This window comes from Excalfactoria chinensis, chromosome 3 (assembly GCF_039878825.1).
Source record: "Excalfactoria chinensis isolate bCotChi1 chromosome 3, bCotChi1.hap2, whole genome shotgun sequence".
NCBI lineage: Eukaryota > Metazoa > Chordata > Aves > Galliformes > Phasianidae > Excalfactoria > Excalfactoria chinensis.
In genome coordinates, this window is record NC_092827.1 from 24,750,314 (window position 1) to 24,776,576 (window position 26,263).

A 26,263-nucleotide genomic window follows, 5' to 3' on the forward strand; every position below is an offset into this window, starting at 1 on the left:
AGTTCAGTTTTCTTCATAACTACAAAGTTTCATCATAAAGATAGCAGCATTCTTTGCCAAGTTAAATCTATCAGTTAAGATAGAGTTAATGTTAATGTAAGATCTTTTGAACTATTCAAAATTTTTCAAGGAGTCAAAAGAAAATCAATTATTACACTCATTTTCTAATGTGTAGCAGATGCAAAGACCATTAAAATCTTGTCAAAATCACAAGTATTATGCTGCAATTTAATTGTCTGACGTTCCATATGTTTATAACATTCTGACTTTTACAGTAAAATGTAGATGACAACAGAAAGCAAATGATATATTTTTTTCTAGAATTGAAAGTATAACATCAAAATGTCTTTAACCTTGAAATAAATGAAAGTGTTTTCAACAACTGTTATCTCAAATTATCAAAAGCTGTTTCACTGAAAATGGATAAGCATGATGCATAAAACAGATAAAAAATGAAAGGAACTGAACTAATCCCACACTTTCAATGTCTTCGTAAAAAAAGCTGTAACAGTGGAGCCGATCCTGCTTCGAATTTGAGCAAATAGACTGAGTCACTCATGAAATGAGTTTTTGTAGAGTTTTGGTAACATTAGACAATGTTCAAAGGCAAGAAACAGAATTTTTTATTTAAATGAAATGGTGTATCAAAATTCTTTCCAACCCAAGTCATTCTATGATGCTATGATTATATAAAAATGGTATACTATTATAAAGAAGTTTTATGCTAACTTCATTTAATTCTACGGATTTGAGTGAAGCTTAAATTGATCCTGATCAATAAGCTGAGTAACTAAATTGTAGTAATTTTATTATGTCAGTTATTTTTGTCACTTTTATTAACACTAATTCTTGAGATCACAATCTAAGTAAAATTCTTTTTTTTTTTTCCTTTCAGTTAGCAATTTTTCCTTTCAGAATGCAAGTTTCAAAGAATGACTGGGTGTCTAAGGAAAGGAATGGTATATTTTCATAGCTACCCAGCACAAAATTATCAGAATCATAAATGTAAAACAGTTAGACACTACTGTCGCTGATCTATAACAAAATATTGAACTGTAGTTAAATTAGGTAAAAGTTAAAAATAAAATCCTATACTGTGTTCCAAATAGGCTATTTGATTTTGGTCTCTAAGTGTATCTAGTCCTGCTGGATTTCCATCAGTAATGGAAATTAAAAATAAAAGCCTCAAGAAGGTGCATGCTTTCTTTCTTGGACATTAACCTTGCTGTCTGAAGATTTGTCCTGGCTAGACAACTTTTCCCCAAGCTTATTGACAAAAAGCAAAAGAGAAAAAGTCTTAATATTCAAGGTGGTCACAGAATGATAATGAGCTACCAGTGTAGTACCAGCAGAGGAAAGACTATACAAGAGGAAATACTTCAGCTAAGACGTTTCCTAGAAAAAAATAATCACCTTTCATTATATTCTTAACATACTCTCATTATATATATATATATATTTTTTTTTACATGTACATGACCAATAGCATCAAACTACAAAATATGATGTAAAGAGCAACAACAATAATGTGAGCAGGGAGCTGATCACTGGAGAAGAAAAGAAAACAGTTTATTATTCTTTCTATCATAGTACTTCTAATGTACTACAAGATGGAATTGCTGTACTAGAAGTATCTTACTACAGATTTAAAATGTATGTCTTCTAAAAAAACACATTAGGTAAGGAACTATTTTTTACTAAAACCTAGGAAGTTAAAGTCTCTGTGTGAAATACAGTATAGCAAAAGAGAGAAAACCTGTAGAATGTCTCTTTAAAAGACACAACCAGAATATTAACAGAGAAAAAATGTTTTGTTTTATCTACAAGTTGAAAAAAAAATAAATATATTGTTCTAAACAGTATTCTAGTATATATATGGTTATCAGCTACAAGAAAGAAAGACAATTATTAATAAAGGAAAACCCACATGTTTTAAAATGGATTTTAATAGGTTTTTAGATGGATAATCGAGCTATGATTACTGAAGTAATGTAAAATTTGTTTTTCAAACACCTAGGAGCTATGTTTCTATGTACTTACTGCAAGCCATATCTTACTGTATAAGGCCCAGAATTATTTGGGAGGGAAAAAAAAAAAAAAAAAGATATAACTATAAACTAAAAATACTATGGTTATACTTTGGTTACATGATACAGATGATTGTTTCAGGATAATCCTAGTAGCAATTTTTGCAATTAAATTAAACATAGAGACCAAAAATGGGAAGAGAAACTCGGGTGCTGTGGGAGCTGGCAGGGGTGATTGACGAGCCACTCTCTGTCATCCAGCAGCATACCTGATTATTTGGAGATGTCCCACAGGATTGGAGGCTTGCCAGTGTGACTCCTCTCCACAAGAAGGGCTGTAAGGAGAATCAAGGAAACTACAGACCTGTCAGCCTTTCCTTGGTACCAGGGAAAGTTATGGAACAAATCATCCTGGGTGAGGTCACACAGCATGTGTGTGACATTCAGGGGATAAGGCTAAGCTAGCATGGGATCATGAAAGGCAGATCATGCTTGACCAACCTCATCTCCTTCTACGACTGGATGACCAGACTGGTAGATGAGAGAAAGGTTGTTGATGCAGTCTACCTAGACTTCAGCAACAGCCTTTGTTTCTATCTCTCAAGGTATTCTCCTGGGGAAACTGGCTTCTTGTGACATGGACTGGTATACCTTCTACAGGAACAGAGGTAATCATCTGTGGGAATACAAGAAAAGCTGTTCAGAGCAGCAGCTGTGGAGCAAAATAAACAGCATGAGAACCAAGGACACCTCTGGAAGGAGAAGAAGGGTCTCACAGCTCTGATTGGATATGTGTCTGCATTGACAGTTGAAAAGTGTTTTGTAGAATGCTTTGTTGACATGTAAAGGTGGTTGGGAAAGTTATAAGGGCGGATGGGAAAGTGAGAAAACAACAACTTGTGAAGGTATATAAGGGATGTGAGAACTTGTAATAAATGATTTGGATCGTTCACATCTGAGTCCGTGCCTCGAAGGCTGCAATCATCCCCCTGTACTCGGCACTGGTGAGGCTGCATCTTGAGAACCGTGTTCAGTTTTGGGCACTTCACTACAAGAAAGACATTGAGGTCATGGAACATGCCCAAGGGTAAAGAAACTGGTGAGGGATCTGGTGCACAAATATTACGAAGAGTGGCTGAGGTTAATTGTTTAGTCTGGAGAAAAGGAGACTCAGGGGAGACCTCATTGCACTCTACAACTTCTTGAAGGGAGGCTGTGACGAGGAAGGGCTTGGCTTCTTCTCCCAGGCAACAAAGAGAACTCAAGGAAATGGCTGCAAGTTGTACCAGAAGAAATTTAGACTCAGAGAGTGGTCTGGCACTGGAATGGCTTGCTCAAAGAAGTGATGGAGTCACCATCTCTGTGGCAGTGTTCAAGAGGCATCTGGATGAGGTGCTCGGAGATATATTTTAGTGCCTTGTGGTAGCAACGGTAATGGGTGGAGGGTTGAACTGGATGGTCGAACTGGATGGTCTTGTAGGTCCTTACCAACCTCGTGATTCTATGATTCTATGATTCCACTAATGACAGAGGAACAAAACTAACTGTAGAGCAGGACTGGATAATTTTTTTTTTTTTATTATTTTTTTATTTTTTTTTCCCCATCAACATGAAGGGCTTTTGATGCAATTAGACAGAGAAGTTCAGAAAAATTTCACCTTAAAGATTTCATTACTGAATCTACCTGCTCTCATATAAATACACTGACGTGAATATAGTTACCATGCAGTCTGTGAAAATGTCAAAGAAATTTTTGTAGCGTTATTTTTTCATAGATTATTTGTAGAATCGAATGCAGTATATCATAAAAGAATGATATAAAGATTTATTTTTTTTTTAATTGTAAATGTATTTCTCTACTTCTCTTTCAGACTGCTGTTGCTTAACCATTATTTTGATTACTAAGTCACAAATGCCATATGACTATAAATTGTTTGTATTCTGCATTAGTTTACATGGACAGAAGTAGCACTACACCAAAAATAAGATTTGTAACTAAAAGTTTTGGTCACAAGACTTGGTAAGGAGTCTAATGCCTCAGTCAATTGATTTTTTGTCTATTAGACTCAGTATTGTACTCTTAGATTACAGAGCTTCCTGAACTACCTTGGGAATCGTTAAAAGTTTCTTGAAGTGAAGTAGCCTTTTTAATTACAAAAGCTAGCCAAGTTAAATCCCTTGCTACAACTTACAAATGATCTTTAAAACATTATTGACAAAAACAGTCATCACACAGAAAGTTGCACTAAGTTAAAAACTTAATTTTTATGAATGAAACCCCTGAGATTCACATATAAAGTGTGTATTTACCTGTCCTAGCACCACCATCAACAGTGCAGTTAACACAGGAACAGTTAAGATAGGAAATGCTTTCTTTGAGCTTTTATTTCATCATCTGGATGATGATGAAATTTAAAGGAAAATTAAAAAAATTTAAAAAGAAAAAAAGAGAGAGAGAGAAAACAACAGAAAGCTATTCAGTGTTCTTGAATTCACTTATTAACATAAAAACAAGAACAGTGTTTCAAAAATAGACATTTTTCAATCAAATATCTCTTGATGGTGGTTGTTCAGATACTACAGTATTAAAAAAACATTTAATAAAGACAATTGCACAGTACCTTCATGTTTTTAATCACAGAACCATGGAACTACAAGGTTTGGAAGGGACCTCAAAGGATCATCAAGTCCAACCCCCTTGCTAAAGCAGATATGCTGCAGCAGGTCACACAGATAGATTTCCAGACAGGTATTGAGTGTCTCCATAGAAGGAGACTCCACAAACTGTTCCAGTTCTCCATCACCTTACTGTAAACAAGTTCTTCTGCATGTTTTCACAGAACTTCCTATGTTTAAGTTTTAATCACAGCAGTACCATATATAAGTTGATACATACAAATAAATATGTAAGATAAATAAGTGTTACCGATATCACCTTTGTCTCCCTTGTGATTACAGACAGGTCTCTACTAAAGCTGAAAATTACACTAGAAACTTTATGTTTGTGAACTAAAGAATAAGAATCGAAATACTGAAGAAATTTCACTACTTTAAAATATTGAAATTTGTTATGACAAAATGAAAAATATTTTCAATAATTTCAATATATTTTTTGTTTGCATTAATGTAAAATGGTTTCAATTTTTAGGACGCTTAGAAATTTTATACCTTCAATATGTGCAAAGAAAACACATAACTAGGGTATGATTTCAGAGTATGCTTCTCTTCTGTCAAAAGTTCTGTTTATAATTAATAAAATATAAGGATACCATGCTAGTATGCAGTGTTTGTTATATGAATTTTAGCAAATACTTTATTGAATTGAATATTTTATGAGTAATAAATTTGTTATAAAAATGAATATAACCAATCATTCATTTATCTGATTACCTCAAATGACTTGAAGTAAATTCTGTAATTCTGTTTAATACTGATTATAACTATTATACTGTTTTTATTTATTCAATATTGTTATAACTATTATAACGTAGTTATTGGCATGGATTCATTATATGGGAGAGTTTAAATAAGTTGATATGATCTTCCAAAGCTCATTTTTCCATAATGCACTATTTTGTTTTGTTTTCCTGATCTAGACCTTTTATTGTAAGAATAGAAATTAAATTATGGGGTTTGTTTTGTTTTGTTTTGTTTTGTTTTGTTTTTTAAATCTAGCAGTAACAGTAATAAAGACTACAGAACAAAAAATAGAAACAAACAAACAAAAAAAACCAGCACCAACAAAAAAACCTACGCCACTCAACACGTTACTATATCTTTATCTGTACCTCTAAAGATGTGAGTGTATTATCTCACTTCCTTGAGGTCATCAACTTTACAATACTAATTTATTAATGCACTGATCTTTGTTTATTTAGCACTGCCAAGTGCTAAAATAAACATGGATATTAAAAGTTGTTGAGAACTTCAAAAGCAGTATTCTACACGTTGGTAGTAAAATTTTTCAGACACATTTAAAACTTTGGATGCTTTTCTTCTGAGTGCTTTAGATAAATGCAAGTATAACTGACAATAAATGACAGGTCTATTTATCAATGAAGTAGTAGCAGAAAATGCATTCCATGTACTAAACCTTTCTAACAGGTCCCTAGATTATTCATAAAAAGTGGTTGTTTATTTCTCTGTCACTTCTAATAAACTGAAAGCATTGCATTTATTTTGTCTATTGTCTCCTTTAATCTCATTTTATCTAATTTTAAGACCTTGAATTATACTATTTCAGTTCCAAAAATGAACAGACTTCAAGTGTTGTCATAATTTTCAGAAGGGAAATAATGGTAGCTACCTTCTTTGTAAAAGCTTTTGGAATTCTTAAGGTCAGTGTATTGTATCAATAACACATGTGAGAATATTGCATTTATAAGGTAAAAAAATGTTAACTAATAACCCTAAATATTCTATTTTGTCTAATAATGCCACCCCAATTCTGTTATATATACTGATCTATTGAAAACACGCTGAATAACTGTAATTGTATTTATTCTGTAATTATTGAAACTCTTTTGAAGATTATTAGAAACTATTATAACTTCAATTCTTTCTTCTTTTACAGCAGTACAGTTTTCTGGAAACAATGGCAATATGATTTGAAAAAGCACCTTGAATTTGGTGCTTCTTTGGTGAGTTTGGTGGAGTAGCCTAATCAATATTACAAATACATTCAGTACCAAATGTGTTCTTCAATAACTGCTTCAACAATAAAGCTATTTATTAAACTTTTTCTTTGTATGTTTAAACTTAAACTTTGTGAGTTTAAACTTAAACTGAGACCGAGGTGATTTAGGTTAAATATTAGGAGGAAGTTTTTCACTGAGGGTGGTGACACAAAGGAACAGGTTTTCCAAGGAGGTTGTGGATGCCCCATCTCTGGAGACATTCAAAGACAGGCTGGATGTGGCTCTGGGCAGCCTGGTCTATTGGTTGGATACCCTGTCTATGGCATGGGGGTTGAAACTAAATAATCGTTGTGGTCCTTTTCAACTCAGGTCATTCTATGGAGTGACCCATCTGGATGAGGGAAAGGCTGTTGATGTAGTCTACCTAGACTTCAGCAAAGCCTTCAACACTGTTGCCCACAGTATTCTGGCAAAACTGGCAGCCTGTGGCTTGGACAGGTACACTCTTTGTTGGGTAAAAAAATTGGCTGGAGGGCTAGGCCTAGAGAATGGTGGTGAATGGAGTTAAATCCTGCCAACAATCAAGTAAGAGTGGTGTTCTCCCGGGGTTGGTACTGGGGCCTGTTCTGTTAAACATCTTTGTTGATGATGAAGGCATTGAATACACCCTCAGTAAGTCAGCAGATGATATCAAGTTGGGAAGACATGTCAGCCTGCCTGGTAGTATGAAGAACCCTACAGAGAGATCTGAACAGGCTGGATAGCTGTGCTGAGGCCAGTGGGATAAAGTTCAACAAGACCAAGTGCTGGGTCCTGCCCTTTTGCCACAATAACCATAGGCAATACTACAAGCTTGCAGGTGTTGATCAGCACTTGACTGAACCTGAGCCAGCAGGGAGGCCAGATGGCCAAGAAGGGCAGTGACATCCTGGCTTATGTCAGACATAGTGCTGCCAGCAGGAGCAGGGAGGTGACTATCCCTCTGTACTCAGTCCTGGTGAGGATGCACCTCAAGTACTGTGTTCAGTTTTGGGTCCCTCGCTACAAGAAAAACATTGAAGCCCTGAAGTATGTCCAGAAAAGGGCATTGAAGTGGGGGGAGGGGTCTGAAGCACAAGTCTTATGAGGAGTGACTGAGGGAGCTGGGCTTGTTCAGTTTGGAGAAGAGGAGGCCTGGGGAGACTTTATTACACTCTACAACTACCTGAAGGGAGGTTGTATGGAGGTGGTAGTTAGCTTCTTCTCCCATGTAACTAGCAATGGGACTAGAGGGAATGGCCTCAAGTTGTGCAAGGAGAGATTCAGGTTGAACGTTTGGAAATACTTCTCAGAAAGAGTGGTCAGGCACTGGAAAAGACTGCCAGTGAAGGTGGTGGAGTTGCTGTCCCTGCAGGTGTTCAAGAAATGTTTAGATGTACTGAGGAACATGATTTAGTGGGGAATATTGGTGGTAAGTGAATGGTTATATATTGATTATCATTATCAATAGATAGTGATTCTTCACAGTGAAATCACAGAATCACAGAATCACAGAATTATAGGGGTTGGAAGGGACCTCTAGAGATCATTGAGTCCAACCCCCCTGCCAAAGCAGGCTGCCTACACCACGTCGCACAGGTAGGCGTCCAGGCGTGTCTTGAATATCTCCAGAGAAGGAGACTCCACCACCTCCCTGGGCAGCCTGTTCCAGTGCTCCGTCACCCTCACCGTAAAGAAGTTCTTGCGCACATTCGTGCGGAACTTCCTATGCTGGAGTTTCAGCCCGTTGCCCCTAGTCCTGTCCCCACGCACTACTGAAAAGAGACCAGCCTCGCCACTATAGCTCCCACACCCCAGGTATTTATAAACCTGGATCAAGTCCCCTCTCAGCCTTCTTTTCTCAAGGCTAAACAGACCCAGTTCCCTAAGTCTCTCCTCGTAGGGGAGATGGTCCAGGCCCTTCACCATCTTTGTGGCCCTCCGCTGGACTCTTTCCAAGAGATCCCTGTCTTTTTTGTACTGGGGAGCCCAGAACTGGACACAGTATTCCAGATGAGGCCTCACCAGGGCAGAGAAGAGGGGGAGGATCACCTCCCTTGACCTGCTGGCTATGCTCTTTTTAATGCACCCCAGAATGCCATTGGCCTTTTTGGCTACAAGGGCACACTGCTGGCTCATGGCCAACCTGTCGTCCACCAGGACGCCCAGGTCCCTCTCAGCAGAGCTCCTTTCCAGCAGGTCTTCCCCCAACCTGTACTGGTGTATGCAATTATTTCTACCGAGATGCAAGACTCTACACTTGCTTATGTTAAACCTCATCCGGTTTCTTAGTGCCCAGCTCTCCAGCCTGTCCAGGTCTCTCTGAATGGCCGCACAGCCTTCAGGCGTGTCAGCCAATCCTCCCAGCTTCGTGTCATCAGCAAACTTGCTGAGGGTGGCCACTATCCCCTCATCAAGGTCGTTGATGAAGATGTTGAACAAGACTGGACCCAGCACAGACCCCTGGGGGACACCACTAGTCACAGGCCTCCAGCCAGACACCGCACCGCCAACGACAACCCTCTGCACTCTGCCAGTCAGCCAATTCTCGATCCACTTCACCGTCCACTCATCTATCCCATACTTCCTCAGCTTTGTTATAAGGATGTCATGGGGGACCGTATCAAAAGCCTTACTGAAATCAAGGTAGACTACATCTACCGCTCTCCCCCCGTCCACCCAGCTAGTGACATCTTCATAAAAGGCCACCAGGTTGGTCGAGCACGACCTCCCCTTGGTGAACCCATGCTGAGTACTCCTGATAACCTCCTTTTCTCCCAGTTGTCTGGAGATGGCATCCAGCACAAGCTGTTCCATCACCTTCCCTGGGACAGAGGTGAGGCTGACTGGCCTATAATTACCCGGGTCATCCTTCTTGCCCTTTTTGAAGACTGGGGTGACATTGGCCATCCTCCAGTCTTCAGGCACCTCCCCAGTTCTCCAAGACCTTTGAAAAATTACAGAGAGCGGCTTAGCAATAACCTCCGCCAGCTCTCTCAGCACCCGCGGGTGCACCCCATCAGGTCCCATGGATTTATGGACATTAATGTTTCCTAAGCACTCACGGACCACCTCTTCCCTGACTAAAGGGAAATCTCCCATTCCCCAGATTCTCTCATCAACCACCGGGGACTGGGATTCCTGGGGGAGAGCCCTTTCACTAAAGACAGAGGCAAAGAAGGCGTTCAGTATTTCCGCCTTCTCAGCATCCCCCGTTACCAGAACACCCCCCTCACTTAGTATGGGGCCCACATTCTCCCTAGCCTTCCTTTTGCTGTTAACGTACTTAAAAAACCCTTTTTTATTATCCTTTATCTCCTTAGCTAGATTCAGCTCCAGGTGGGCTTTAGCCTTCCTGGTCGCATCTCGGCAGTCCCTGACTACATTCTTATATTGTTCCCAAGTGGCCAGACCCTTTTTCCACATATCGTGTACTTTCTTCTTTCTGCGGAGCTTGCACATGAGTTCCTTACTCATCCACGCAGGTCTCCTGGCACCTTTTCCTGACTTCTTAGTTACAGGGACGCACCGATCCTGAGCCTGGAAGAGGAGCCGTTTGAATGCTAACCAGCTCTCACAGGCCCCCTTGCCTTCTAGCACCCTGGCCCATGGGATGGCCCCAAGTAAGTCCCGGAGGAGATCAAAGTTGGCTCTCCTGAAGTCCAGGGTAGCAATCCTACTTTTTGTTTTGCTTCCTCCGCTCAGGATCTCGAACTCCACCATCTCATGGTCGCTACAACCCAAGTTACCCCCGACTTTTACTTCCTTAACGAGTGCACACAGTGCTGCATGTAACATACTGATGTTACATGTCATTTCTACCCATTTGGAAGTTCGATCTATGTGAAAATGTACATCAATATCATGAAAGAAAAGCAATTAGTCAAGTAGTCACTTTAACAATCAAAATCTCTGGAAATGTAAATAACAGAAGAAAGAGCATAAGTTTTCTTTCTCTCTGTGTTTGTTAACATTTAGCAACATGCCTGAAAGCCTTTGTGCTACAAAGATGCTAAGTACTTTATATTAAGAACTTATAAGTTTGAAAAATAAAATCTATAGATGACTACAGACCATGGTAGCCAATGTGAACCAGAAGTAAAAAAAATATGTAGTACAAAGCTATTTTTTCCCCTAAACGATTAGTTATTAGAGTTCTTTTCCATTTCTATTTTTACGCAAATTGAATGCTTTTTAATTAACAGACATTATGAATACAGTATATTTAGCAGACATAGCTTCTGGAGAATCAATTTGTCTCATATTTAAAGTAAATTCTACTTTCTGAGATAAAAATAGACTTACTCTGTTATATACAGCAATTTGTCTTGAGAGCTTCTGTATCATTAGTCCTTGAAACAAGAATATCCTCAATATAATAGAAGACGCCATTAAAATTCCTGCTGAAATCAAGCTCATTCCAGGTGGATTAAAACAGAGTGTGGAATCCACTTCTTGGATAAGAAATCATTAAACATTTCTGCTCTTATTAGAGTCTATGGACATCGCGCTAACAATAGGTGTTGTTTTTCTTCCCATCGTCCTGAATTCATAAGAAACTGCATTCAAACAGTAAACTTTCCATTTTACACTGACAGTAAGTTTTCCATTTTACATTGTCCAAGGTATTTTAATGATCCTTTCTTATGTAGGAAGGTCACAACTTCCAGGAAAATTATTGCTGGTTATTTTCATCTCAGTAGTGACTTGAAACTTCCAATTATTAACAAAAGTGCCAGCATACTATACAAAATGCAAACAAAAGATAGGTCTTGCTACAAAGATCTCATGAGTAGGTGATCATTTGAACAAAGACCTAACTTGACCAGCCCTAATTTCAACTTAATGATTACTCATTTAAAAGGAAGGCAAGAACAATTTGACAGATGTTTTTTTGACTTTGTGTCAGCTAATGACTGTAAGGAAAGAGGAAGTAGATAGATTAAAACACTCTGTAGCTGGTGAAAATAATGAAGACTTGGTAAGTTACCTCTCCTGCCTTCCTATGAGGCAGATGCTTTATGAAGAACTACCTATAATTCCAACTTCAAAATATCAAGAATCATAATTTAAATTTCACTGCAAACTCAGTGCAAATAAATCACAACCATATGATCTTTAATCTGATGTTGTTGCCTTTTGTCTTCCAGTCTTTAATTTGTGCAAGATTAAGGATGTTCCTGTGATTTTTTAGCATAGCTTCACCTGGCATTAAAAAAAAAAAAAAAAAGAAAAAAAAAAAAAAAAAAAAAAAAAGGGAACAAGTATTCATTTAATTTAGTTCTTTTGATTCTGTCTACTTTTCTACTGTCCCAATTCCCTAGATATTCTTTTCGTTTTCTCATGCTTTTATTCTTTTTATTTATTTTGTATTGTTTTGAAAAATAAGATTATTTTCTTTTATTTCTTTTAGACATGTGAAAGACAGAGGAAGTGGACTGAGACAACCAGCATGGCTTCACCAAATCCTGCCCGACCAACCAGGTCATCTGTGATGGTATAACAGCATCACAGCATCAATGGATAAAGGAAGATCCCCTGAAATCATCTATCCAGACTTCAGTAAGGCCTACAATAAGCTCTGCCATAACATCCTTGTTTCCGAACTGGAAAGGTATGGATTTGATCAGTGGACCATTTGATGCTTTGGGAACTGGTTGCAAGATTGTACCTGAGTGGTCAGTGGATCAGTGTCTGGACTGAGGTCAGTGATGATCAGTATGACCCTCAGGGTACTGGAACCAATGCTCCTTACTGTCTTCATCAGTGTCATAGATAGAGGATTGCAGTGCACCCTCAGCAAGTTTGCAGATGGCACCAAACTACATGGTGAGGCTAATACTACTGAGGGACAGAATGACATCCAGAGAGATGAGACACACTTGAGCAGTGAGTCCAGGAGCGCCACATGATATTCAACAAATCCAAGTGCAAGGTCTTGCGCCTGAGTCTTGGCAGCCCCCCTCTACCAATACAAGATGGGGGACAAAAGGATTAAGCACAGCCCTGCAGAAAAGAACTTGAGGGTCCTGGTGGATGGCAATCTGGACATGAGCCAGGAATGTGCCCCAGCAGCTCAGCAACTCAGCTGGGTTGCATCTAAACAACCATGGTCAGCAGGTTGAGGGAAGTGATCCTGCCCCTTTACTCCATGCTGGTGAGAGTTCCTATAGAATTGCATCCAGATGTGGAGTCCTCCTGCTTGGACCTGCTGAAGCATTTACACAGGAGGGAAACAAAAATTATCTAAGGGGTGGAAAGCTTCCCCTACAAGGACAGAGAGAGATGGGGCTGTTCAGCCTGTAGAAAACAAGGCTCCAGGAAGACCTGATGTTGGCCTTTCAGTATCTAAAGGGGGCCTTTAAGAAAGAAGAGGACAAACTCTATAACAGGACCTGTTGTGATAGGGCAAGGGGAAATGGTTTCAAACTAAAGGAGGGCAGGTTTAGATTGGGTATAAGAAAATGACATGGGTAGTGAAGCACTGGAACAGATTGCCCAGAAAAGATAAGAGGATGACCCATCCCTGAAGAAATTCAAGGTCAGGCTGGATGGGGCTGTGAGCAACATAATCTGTCAATAGATGTTCCTGTTCCTTACAGGAGAAACGGACTAGATGACCTTTAAGAGTCCCTTCCAACTGAAAAACAGTATATGATTTTTTATTTTCTTAATTCTTAAAATTTATTCTAAAAAAAATTGACATGATTTATGGAAAAAATTCTTTTACAACAAAATGATTCATATTGATCAATCTATAATTTGGTGCACTAATTATGCTTAGAATTTTTAAATGTTACTACTTATGCAGATAATTATCGCATACTCCTACTTCCACATTTTTTTCTAATTTCCAGAATGATGCCAATAACCATACTGTCTAATTACCGTAATCAATCACTGTCATCATAAAAACTATTGTAATTCAAAGTACCTCATATGCATAGTTCATTCTGTATTTAAGGAAATTACCTTTCCTTTGTAGCAGAGGTACATTTGAGCTCAGAGTCTGAGATCCAAGACAAAATTTTTACTTCACGTGAGACAGCATCTTTTTCTACATGGCAGAAAGAACATCTGAACAGATTGCAGAGAGGAAATTTCTACATCACATCTCTCCAGCTGAGCTTGCCTCACAAATTTCACAGTTTCTCTAAAATTCTATAGCAGGGAAGTATCTCAAGCTTTTGCAAATATTTAACAAATGTTTCATACCAGTCCTTAGTAGTTTTGAGTTTGAACTCAAGGCACAAGAATTAGACAAGAAGGTAAGAATGTCAAGAGTGTGACAGTGTATGAGCTTGAATAAAGCAAATATTGAAATGATGACATCTACAGCAATTGTATGTTAAAATCTGTGCCACCTATTTTGATATTATTTACAAGGGGTGCTCCAAAAGTAATGCCTCTTATTTTATTATGTTGGCTCATGATATCAGAGTCTGACAGTGGTGGTACGACAGTAGAGGCTGAACTTTCCTGCCAATATTCCATTATATTTTGCTGCTGTGTGATAGATGGCAGCAGAGGGGCAGTCTGACAAAATGTTATCTGACATGAAAGTGCATATGAAGCACACGTGTGGAATTAAAATCCTCCATGTGAAAAAATAAATAAATAATAATTAAAAAAAATAATAAATCACCCTTTAATATGTTTTCACACCGAGGAGTTAGGTGGTGTCTCTTAGCAAGAAAGCTGCCTTAGCAGCTGTGAAATGGTGTGTTATTTCCACTTGTATAGATTTCGGTGAGGATAGTATGGTCATCGCAGATGATGGTGGTATCTAAGTGGAAGAATAGTGCAAATTTTCTCTATGAAGTACTGTTATTGTGCTCTTTCTATATGTTGTAGTTTCTATGGAAATACATCGACGACATTATCATTCAGAGCAGCATATGTAATGAACCCATCTGTGACAAAGGAGTTGTGCAAATCATTGTCACCCTCTGGGGTTACTGATTGTTTTCTTTCTTTCTTTATTTTCCTACTTTTTAAATATAGTGAGATAAAAACATCTTCATTGCTTAGCTCATTAAAAGTCATTAACATCCAGGTGAAATGCCTGTTCTTGTGGAATATCTAATACACAAATGCATATTCTGTACAAAAACTGATTCATGCAAAACTCTTCTAATGCAAGTTCTACGTTGCATTTTCTATACAGTCAAAAAGCAAATGTATATACAAAACAGCAATATAAAAAACTTCTTCACTGAATTTTACAAAAAAAAAAAATCTTGGGACAATGCAAAAAATACACTTAGAATGTGTCTTAAAGGGCAAGAAGCCTTCTGCCTCTTGGATAGTTTAATAGTGAAAGCTATCATGAGATAAATTTTATTTCTAATAAGTATTTGAGATCACCTTCTCAAATATATACACAGGGACTGTAGCATGTGTGTTGTATATATTTGGAATCAGTACTGGATTTCTAAATTTGGAGAATATTTGGAAGACGATTAGAAAGTAAGAATCTGGAAAAAATATTTTTTTTTTTTCCATTCCTAATGCTTGCAAACACTTTCCTTAGGATATACTTACTTGTTTTTAACATTTGCTAAATCTTTTTCTACCCTTTTAAAGGAAAATAAAATAAAATAAAATAAGCTTTACTAAAAATTAATAATCATGTAAAAGTAACTTCTGTAGTTATGAGATCATTTTCATACTATAATAGAATCATAGAACTATTTGAGCCATATCAACCTCTTGCCTTTCTTCTCTGACTTCCTACACCAGGAAGCTCTGCCAGCTATGCTCCTTTTTCCTGTTCTTGACAATTGTTTCCCAGGGGGTTTTGTTGACTAACTCCCTGAAGGGCTGGTACTTGGCTCTCCTAAACTTTAGCATACTGATTTTAGTCTTTACCTGTCCCATGTCCCTCAGATGAAGACTTTCAATCCAGCATTACAGACAATGAGAAATTATTCTTAAATTTTAAATCAGAGATGATATGCTGAATTTGCTTCAGTCAGTAATAACAAAATCTTTTTTCTTTTTTCTTTTTTTTTTTTTTTTTTTTTTCATTTAATGGACTGACAAAGAGTTAATGCACTCTGAAGTGGAAATAACTAGGTAAAGTAGAAGAAACTCAAATCCAATTATCATTAAAGATGGTGTTGATAGCATGACTGTTTCAGATTTAATTCAGAATTTTTTCTTGAATAATGATAATAGACATAATAGACATAATGTAGTAGACATTGCTTTATTATACTACACCCTGTACTGCTATTAAATTTTCTACTTCATCAGTTGATCAGACTTGTCTGGAATAATCTTCAAAATAAGGGATAAATTTCCTTCTTTGATTACTGTTTGTGTTACCATTAGCTTTTAAACTCAGCTCAAACAAAAGATACTAACATAAGAACCAAGGTAGAGACAATAAGTTCAGTAAATTTAGATTTTTAAGTGTATTTATGCTTCTAAAGATGTCTAGTACATCACTCCAAACAGTATGGCTACAGAACTTTGACCAAACTCACTAAGTACCTTCCAGTTCCAGATTTTCCTCCAGAAGTGACAGCTGCAGTGATTTGACATTAGCTGGCATCCAGACACCTGCTCATTTTATCTCCCTCCTCAAAAGTAGCAGAGTATAAAATAGGATAAAAAAACTCTTGGGTGATGATTACAGGATGATCACTTAGCAGTTAATGTTTCCATTTTGGGAAAAACATAATTTAATTTATTACCTATTAAAAATGGAGTAGGATGGTGAGAAAAAGACAAAAATGTAAATCTCATTCCTACCCAGGCTCAGGTTCACTGCTTATTTCTCAGCTCATCTACCTACCTTCAGAACAGCACAGGAGCATAATTATTAGGGAATGCATATATAAGAACATAAATATTTAACTAGGTCACTTCTAACCTACTCACTCTTTTACAGGGGTACTATATTTTTGCACTTTCTATTGTTTCTGCTTAAAATTCTTAATATTTTATATTTTTTTGTGTGCTTTCTTTTCTTTAGTGATAATTTTTTCAACACAAGGTTAGACTATCCTAGCCATCAAGATAAAGAAGTTCTAAGTCTGCGGGCCTGTGAAAATTTTAGAAATACCTATGAACTCAGTGGGTGATGAAAAATTTGGTGCCCGACTTTCTTGACAATGATTAACAAGAACAGAAGATGGCTTGGCATAAATCCATTTTGTGATGAAAATTGCCATGAGAATACAAAATAGCACAATATTAATTCATTCTCATGAAAATGATGGTAATGAAAATGAGAAATGGCATCAGCTAAATCCATTTTCATTACTCTGTTATGACTGCAATCTTGTAGCTCTCTGATAGTGTGCTGAATGAAAAGATCTATGTTTTAACCACATTTTTAATGTCTTTGATGCACATCTCCTGGTCATTCTATACTATTTCATTCTATACTTTACGTTGTTATTTTAAAAAGCTTTCAGATCAGTTTCAGGCAGCTAAATCTATGAGCATATATATTAATTGGCATTGCTAAAAACATAGAAACAAAGCTGTGGGACTGTGAAGAAATTGCAATGCTTGACGTGATTAGTGAAAATGAGGACACCCTTCCCCCATGTTTGGCCATGAAACTTACATAAAAAAAATTAGAATAGTATAAAACTGTAAGTATTGAGATTAAAATAACTTTCCCCCCCCAAAAATGTATATATATACGTATATATATATATTCCACTGAAATGAAATGCCTGAAATGTCTGTGTTTTTGGGTTTTTTTTTGATTCCAAGTGGCTTAAGATATTCAGATTTTTAACATGGGAATTTATCTCACATTTAAAAGAAACTTTATACATATTACATAACTATTTTCTCGCTAAAAAAAAAAAAAACAAAAACAAAAAAAAAACTTCCAATTTTATTCAAAAAGATTTTTGTATTTTTCTAAGTAATGAAAATATCTTTGAACTGCACAATGTATGATTAATTAAAAAATATATAATAGAAAGCTTAGCACTTATCAGCTTTGAATTGAACTCATAGTCTCACCTTGCTTCATACACCTTATACCACAGCCTTAAATCTGCCCCTTGTCCTGATAGCCTAATTAAATTCAAAACTGACCCAAGATCTTCAAAACAGTGTCACCATTACTCTTCTTTTTGCCCATTAGCTTTGAAGCTTTAAAATAATAAATAAATAAATAAGAAGATTCATAGTTATATTAAGCAATACCTCTGCTCAGTGACTTATATCATCCAAGCAATTTGCTATTTTTAAAAGAAGGTTCCTTCATCTACACTTCATCTACATCTACACTTGCAATCCAGTTTACAGAGTCAATTACAATCCCTATAACACACAAGACTAAAATTCTATGTAAATTATATAAAGCTCATTTCAAACTGTTATTCTAAAAGGTTATTGAAACATTAGCTAAGTTTGCTTTTGTCTCTCTTTTCATTCCCGAGGAGTCCTTGTGCCATGTCTATCTATCTAATAATTTAATGATATCACAGTGCTGCCTCATAGGATCAAGCTCATACCATTCTCACAAAATGGTCTCTCTAGACAGTGACATCAGACTCTGTCTTTAAGGTGATCCACGGTCTTATAAAGTATTGGTGTTATAAAATTACATATATAGTTCCTCAGAAATCATATCTAGGACAGTTTTGAAGAGAGCTGTTCCAGTGTAGACAGCAGGGAACCCAGCACTCAATATCATATTAGTTTAAATAGAACTACTTGAACTGAGCAGAAGCTGAATAGTATAAACCATCTGAAAATTGGGCTTGAACACTCAGATTCTCTGACTGAACTTCTTTGAGTGGGTTCAATGATTTTTCTAAGGACAGATGCTACATTTGGTTTAGTGCCCTTCACAAGGATGCTGTGTCAACTATCGTTTTTCTATTATCTCTCTGCTTTTTAACGCTCAGCTGGTAGCCAGGAGACACAGAGCTCCTAGCTAAAGAATTCACCCAGAAACACACAGACTTGATGATATGATTGGAAGTGCAAATTAAAAATATCTAGACATGCTGCTAATGGACTGAGGTTTGATACCTTGAAAGGCAAATAAGGCAAGTCATACATACAAAATTTAACAACAAGAAGAAACCCTAGAAATGAGAATAACTCAAATTTGGGAGCCCAAACTCAATCTTAATGAGGGAAATAGTATTCTGTAGAAAATATGAAAGACAAGATTCTGTTTGTCACTGTAATAGAATTACAAAGTACACTGTTTAGTTCACAGTGATGGTTTTTAGAAGATAATCCCTAAAAATGTGTATATCAGACATTTCTTTTGTTTCATTTGGGGAATAAATCTCTGTGTACGTGTCTGTTTGTGAGTAATGCTTTCCAATGTAATGTGTTATCTGCACTGATTTTTTGTACTGATTTTTTGTACTTTATCAAAATATTCTTACATCACTTTTTTTTCTATTAGGATTATAAAAACTGCTAGTTTTGTGTCTGACTATGAAGCAGAAAGAATAAGGTTTTTTCTCAATGGAACAGGGGTGTAGATTCAACATGCATAACACTAGTGATATGCAGAAAATTGAAGGAAGTGTGTTTATATTTGGCCATTTCAGTAGATCTGCAAATTTCCTGAAGGTGTTAAATACATCTGTTCTATTCCATTCTACTCTGTTCTGTTCAACTGGGATTTGTGTCTGTTTAAAAACTTTGGAAAAGTTTGTTTCAATAGAATTGGTAGGCAATTGTTGTCCAGTTCCACTTGTGATGAGTCTCAGAGACTGCTAGTTCTATTCTGTCCTTTTTTTTTTCTTTACTGAGTCACACAATTGCTTTATCCATATCTGCAGTAGTACTGGAAACCAAACAGACCTTCTGATGACAAAAAGCAGCATTGTTTTGTGACTTCTAATGCAATACAGTGTCTAAAATACTACAGAAATGTTTTATATAGGTATATGTAATGATTGTCATCCCTCTGATGGCCTGGATCTAAAAAGCTAGCTTACATATTCAGCTAAGTACTACAGTCCTTAAGGGTCAAAAGCTGATATATCCTCTTTGAAGCGGTCTTGTAAAAAGATGTGCACAACAACAAAAGCAGATTTCATAAAAGTAAGTAGCCATAAAATGAAGACTACACCAAGTGGCATGATGCAGGAGTGGTATTAACAGCTCTTTGGTACATGGTAATGGATAGCAATTGACATATTTTGTCAGCTTTTATATCAGCGTGAGATGCCATTAATAATATACCATATAAATATGCACTAAAAACATAAGTGTAAAAATTGCTTTCTATTAAGAATAAAATAGAATAAAATACAAGTATGCAGTTTGGTGTCTTGCCTCGATTACAGGATTTGTTTGTGTCTTTGCTTTTAATAAGATGCATTTTGTGTGCAATAGTTGTATCACACTGTGTCTGACTTAATGTGTGAGGCACTTCAGTATGGCATGATTGTTTTCTTTCTTCAGGCACCCCTCCAGCTGTGGACCAGCACTTGGTCAAACTGATTTGTTCTTGGCAGGAAGCTAAGAATATTAACCCTTCCAACTGAGCATTATGACTTTAGAGGGTAGTGGTGGGAAACAGCCAAAAGTGTTATCTCAGCCCCTTCAAAAGTGCACACTTTGGTCTGCTAATCAGTCACAACTTCTGCTCTTCAAAAGCATTAAATTAATGACAATGTTAAAGTCTTCAAAAAATGCTGTTGAGCTTACAGCAGTTTGGTAGTCTGTTAGACAGCACTACTCCAGTCAATTACCTACTGATTCTCACGACTATGACTGTAACAAGAAAGAAGTTGAAGAACATGAACTTTTTCTTGTGACAAAAGATATTACAAGGATTTGACAGAATACAGAATTAAACTCACTTTCTTACTAATCTTGAAATTATCATCTACTGTCCTCTTCAAATGCCATGATGGAGGCGGTAGCTTGGACATTGTCAGTCACAAAAACAGAAAGCATGTCTGTGTGCTCATTCTGACACAATGAATCATCATGCAGACTGTATTGTAAGTGATAAAGGCTGCTACTTACGCAAATTAATTATCAGGCAAGAAATCAAGTCTTTTAATTTAGCTGAACAAGACAGGGAGTAGGGATGAAAAGCAGAGCTTGGCCAAATTGACATGTTTGGCAGAATTCCTCATTTTCTCATGTTGAGATGAAAATGATTTGTGTAATAGAATCAAAGGAGTACACGCTCAGGCCATCCTGCCAGCCCCATTTCAAAAAATGTTTTGCTTTTCCAAGTATGTTCCTGTTTTTCACCCTCTTATTTGATATGTTGTTGAGGCTACTACCTTTAGCATTCAAAAAAGTAAGGGTGAAAATCATTTTTGTTTGTTTTAATTAGATGTCCTTGCAATTAGAATAATAAACAAATATATTTCCTGAAAATAATAAAAATAATAATAATAATAATAAAAAAAAATGTACTAAACAATTCAACTGGCTAATATAATCTGAATAACATACCACAGTCTTTTGTCATTCTGGAAGATAAAAGTTCTGCAATTTAGAAATTAACTGGCATATCAAATGCCCTTTATGTTGTAGTCACAGGCTTTTAGGCTCTGTAATATTCATCAGAAAGCATTAATGTTAACTAGTTCAGTCATTACTGTACTGACTATTTCAGATTCATTAACACAATGGGCTAAATTTGCAAAACTTGCTGGCTGTGTTTCACAACTGAGTTAGCTTCACATTATCTTGAAATAAAGCAATTCAAATGCAGAGCTGAATAAGAGCATGACAAAGTATAACAGTATTTACACGATCATTCAAATTTTGTTTTGAAAACTGAACCTGAAAATCCTTTCTTGTCTTGTTCAGATAAAATACATAACCTAGACTAAGAAAAGAGAGATTCATTCTTCATTACATCGTAACTTTTGTGTAAGCAGCATGCAGGTTCATTTTTACAATAGCAGCTGTTTTTTAAGTGCAATTAATAATACTTTAGCTAAAATAACCTGAAAATATATTAAAGATAGTGAAATGTCATGCTACATGCAGTTATATAAGAGAAGATAACATTTTGTCATAGTTTTGTAATTTTTGCTATTGGTATTCCACATAATAACATCATGTGGAGCATAGAGAAGAACTACACATCCCAGAGGACTTCACAGTTGGAGAGGGAAACACGTCACGGAAGTGACACTGGCTCTTTCTCTCTCACTTCATGGCAGCGGGTGTGGGTGTGCTTCAAGTTGAAGCACCTTCAATTTCAAAGTAGGCTTCTCGGTCTTCAGAAACCTCTCCATCTCTCTTATTTTGCTTGATTTATTACCCTCAATTTCAATTAGATTGTAATTAGTAAAATAAGTTTTCCTCCTTAGGTTGTTGTTGCTTCTCTCTTTGCTTCCTTGAGCTCAGCTCCCATCTCCCTACCCCTTTCCCTTTTCTCCTTTCCCATCTGTCAGGGGCCAGGGGGCCCACAGCCCTACTGCCCCCCCTGTCACGGACATAGGTTGATCTAGATAACTCCATGACACATTTTTTAGAACACACTAAGGTTTTTTTTTTTCTGGTTGATTTCTATACGGCTATTAATATAAATCAAAAGAAGCATGATAAACAACTACAGTTGATGGTTTCATGCCATAAGCACTGTTCATATTTTAGGCAAAAAATACTACTCTTGTCTATCTTAAAAACAAGAGAACAGTTTTAGGCTCTGTCCATGGTCACAGAGTCCTAGTACTGTTCTCCTTTCTGTTATAAATCTCCATTTAATTTTCACTAAACATATCCAACCTGTACAGATGAAAATGTGACAATGAATGAAAAGAAATTATTTCCTAGGTGACAAGTTGGGAAAATATGTATGCATTGTAACAGAAAGTGATTCATCCATTTAGTTATACAATGATAAGGGCATACACTTTTTAATGATGAGATGGCCTAAAGGTGTATTTCTTATGTTTGCTTGAGTATAAATAACTACTCTGCTTTCAGCAATGCATCATTTATCTTCAAAAGAACAAGCAGGTACTGTAAGACAGCAGGGACAGAAAAGAAATTCCGATTAATAACACTGCATGTGAACTCCTGTTGTATCATTAGCAAATATCATGAAAATACCCAATTAGTTTTTTACCTAAAGTGAACATAAGGTAGCTCTGTTCACTACAAAGTTAAAGGTTATGAGACAAGTGGTTCCTTCAATGAAGAGTTGCCTTTGCAGTTTAATATGACACTCACAGAAAGTGAATAATAATCTGAAAGTTTAATAGATACAGAAGGCATTACAGCAGGTAAATCTGACATTATGCAGTGGTGAAAGATGTGGCTTTTAGAAGAAATATATATATATTTTTTTTTTTCCTGAGAATTTTCAAAGACATGCAAGCACCTACATTTCTCATAATCTTTCCCAAAGAATTCTGCATTTCACAGAATACAAAAGAATAATGAAGTGTGAGACACCAAATGATGGAGTTTGCAGAAATACAAACACTATATCTAATCTTCCTAGTTTAAATTCCTCTTTTTCTTACAATTGTATTAAATCTTTGTCTTGATGGACAAAGCTGCAGGGTGACTGTGATTTAGTATACTAGGGAAAATATGTCCAAATTCTACCACTTGGAGCTATCATCTAGTCCCAAGCTCACAGCAGTGGGATGAACAGGCTCAGGAACAGGGGAAAAATAGGAATAACTAGCAGTGTCCAGGACATCTCCATACAGCTCTGAAAATTTTACACACACACACATACATACAAAAAAAAAAAAAAAAATGGTTAGGTTGTGGTTGGACTTTTAGATGATTGTTTAGGTCTTTTCCAACCTGAGCAATTCTATGATTCTATGAAACTGGGGGATGCACTACTTAGTAAAAAGCCTTTGTTGATTTTGGTGTTTTAACTTTATTTCAAGCACTCATGATGCATAAATAAGGGCATAATCAATAGCTGAAGGAGGTGTTGTGCTGCAGAGTTCTTTTTTATTTTGGATCAGGAATGCTATTTTTTGATTTTTTTTTTTTTTTTTTTTTTTTTTTTTAAGATTGCCTCTTCTTAGCGTGCATCAGATCACATCAAATCGCATATTAAAAGGATTTCTTTCAAATGACATTAAACTGGAATACACAGTCCTGGTATGTAACTAAGATATCCAACCACTTCAGATAGTGGTGAGACTTAATCCGAATCAAAGGTCCTGAAATGCATACCATGGGGATTCCAAGCATTTAGCTTGAATTATTTTGCTGTCAAAGATTCCGTCCAATTGGATTATGCAACTCTGAAGCTCATCGGACTCTGCTACCGATGAGCTTCAGAGTTGTATAATCCAATTGGATGGAATCTTTGACAGCAAAATAGTCTGTCCCAGATTTTGCATATCATGCACAGTACCCTTCCAACTTTCCCTTGAATAACTGCTGTATTGCAACCTGAGACATAAATATTCACTATACTAACACAAGTTTCCCATTTAAGAGCAATGGGGAAGACCAAACAGAACTACATTCAGAGATCATCTTTAGTAGTGGTATTTCTGCCGCTAATTCTGATTCTCTTCACGGCTGAGCAGTGAAGTCTGAAGTAGATTTGGTTATTTTAACCCAGAACCCTTGAGTTTACACTGAAAATTACCATGTCTGGGGGAATTACAGTGGGCTAAAATGCTACTTATCTAAAAAATGTATCAAAATATATAAAAATGTGTGCAATATTAGAATCTATGCAGTTGACTTTTTCTCCCAATAAAATATATAGTTCTGTATTCTTACTAAGAATTTGGGGGTTTGTGGTTTTGGTTTGTTTCTTTTTTTTTAGGGAAACAGCTGTTTTTATCTGATAAGTTCACTGTTGCTTACTGTTGTACTTCATTACATCAAATCATCCTGGATTTAACAAAACCCTGAAAAAAAATCCAGTTTTCTTGTGGTCATAAAATAGTGGAAACTCCATTGCTTCTATTTTATTAGTCAGTCTCTCTCACTCATTGGTTTGAGTTTCCATCTTATACCTTTAATTTCTGTATATTAGCTCGTGCTATGTTGTGCTTATACTATTTGAAAAAAATATCAATAATATGAAATAAGTATATTAAGATGCTTTAAGATAAACTTTCATTCTTGTATTGAAAATAGTTACATTCTTGAATTCTATCACATGCACCCCAGTGATTTTTGTGATTTTCATTATGTCCTTCTCTAGTTTTCAGCATAAATTATATTACCAGTCTCACCATAAAGACATGTAGGAACACAATCGGTCCTCTTGTCTGTTTTTGTTATTTAACTGTTAAGTTCTGTAGTTGCTTTTATTTAAGTTCAACATTGGAAAGGATTTTTGGAATAAACGTTTGCTTTCAAAACAGCATTTTGAAATATCCCACTTTTTGATACTTTGATGTTTTATAAAAACAACACAGCCTTCCAAGTTAAGTTGTAAAAAATTATCAGTAAATATATAATATTTTTATAATGACGGCAATGGTTTCATATTTATATAACTGTTCAGTGTTAATATGACAAGATGATTTCGTACTTCACAGACACAAGAATCAACACCAATTTCACTGACAGTTTGCAAAAATAAAATTGCTAAGAGTTTTATGCACCTCATAAACATTGGATTAATGAATATTTATGATTCCTTGTCAAGATAGAATATCTAGATGGAACTAGAGGAACATTACAGTTTTATTTCAGTAGCTCTACATAAGTGTAGAAGAATACAATTCACCAACCATTTATTTAGTTTTCTTCATTGAAATGAAAAGATACAAAAAATATTTTTCACCAGGACAAATCTCAAATTGTGCTCCTCTTGACACTGAATATATCTTTCTGATGTTAATTTTGCAGCATTTAGGAAGCAAACTAACCTTTTAGCTTAAGTAGTTTGAGTATTTTTTGTATGTTCTGAACCCCTGTAAAAGTCCTCAGATACCAGGACTTCAGTTATTCCCACTATCTCATTGAAGCTAAGTTGAAATGTATAAAATATGTAAGAGTAGCTTTAAAACTTTGAAGAAGGAGACTCTCGTGGAAATCCATGACTATCTCTTGACTATTAAAGTGTAAAAACAGCTTCACAGTTTCAAACTCACTAACTATCCTGGAAGAAATTAATATTTTTCCTTTACTTTGCCATTTAAAAATATTTTGGGCTCCTTGAATTCCCTTTTCCCATGAAGGGTTAGCTGTGTGACTAATTTCTCATCTCTTTCCTTTCCCCCCCCACCCCCCACCATTTAGCAGTACTTTGCATCCCCAGTCAAGAAGAGACAAATGCAAGAAGTATCTACTCAGTCTGTGAAGAAATCAACATTCAGTATTACAGGTCTTTTAAGATAAACAATGTTTCTGAGCATCTAACAAAAAAATAAAAAAATAATATATTAAAAAGGGACTTATACTGCAACATCTTGTTGGTATGCCAAGAAATTTTACAGTCTGTATCAATGAATAGTATTTAAAGAAAAAAAAACAACAATCTTCGTGCCTTTTGATTTATTAAATAATTATTATGATTTATAATTGCTGTAATAATAGGGCTCATCCAGAATGTCAATGCTCAAGATGTATTCATAGCTAATAACAGCTTCTTCATTATGTACCTTGGAAATCTTTATTAATTTTAAGTGCCTTTGTCATGGTTTTGTAATTTTGCTA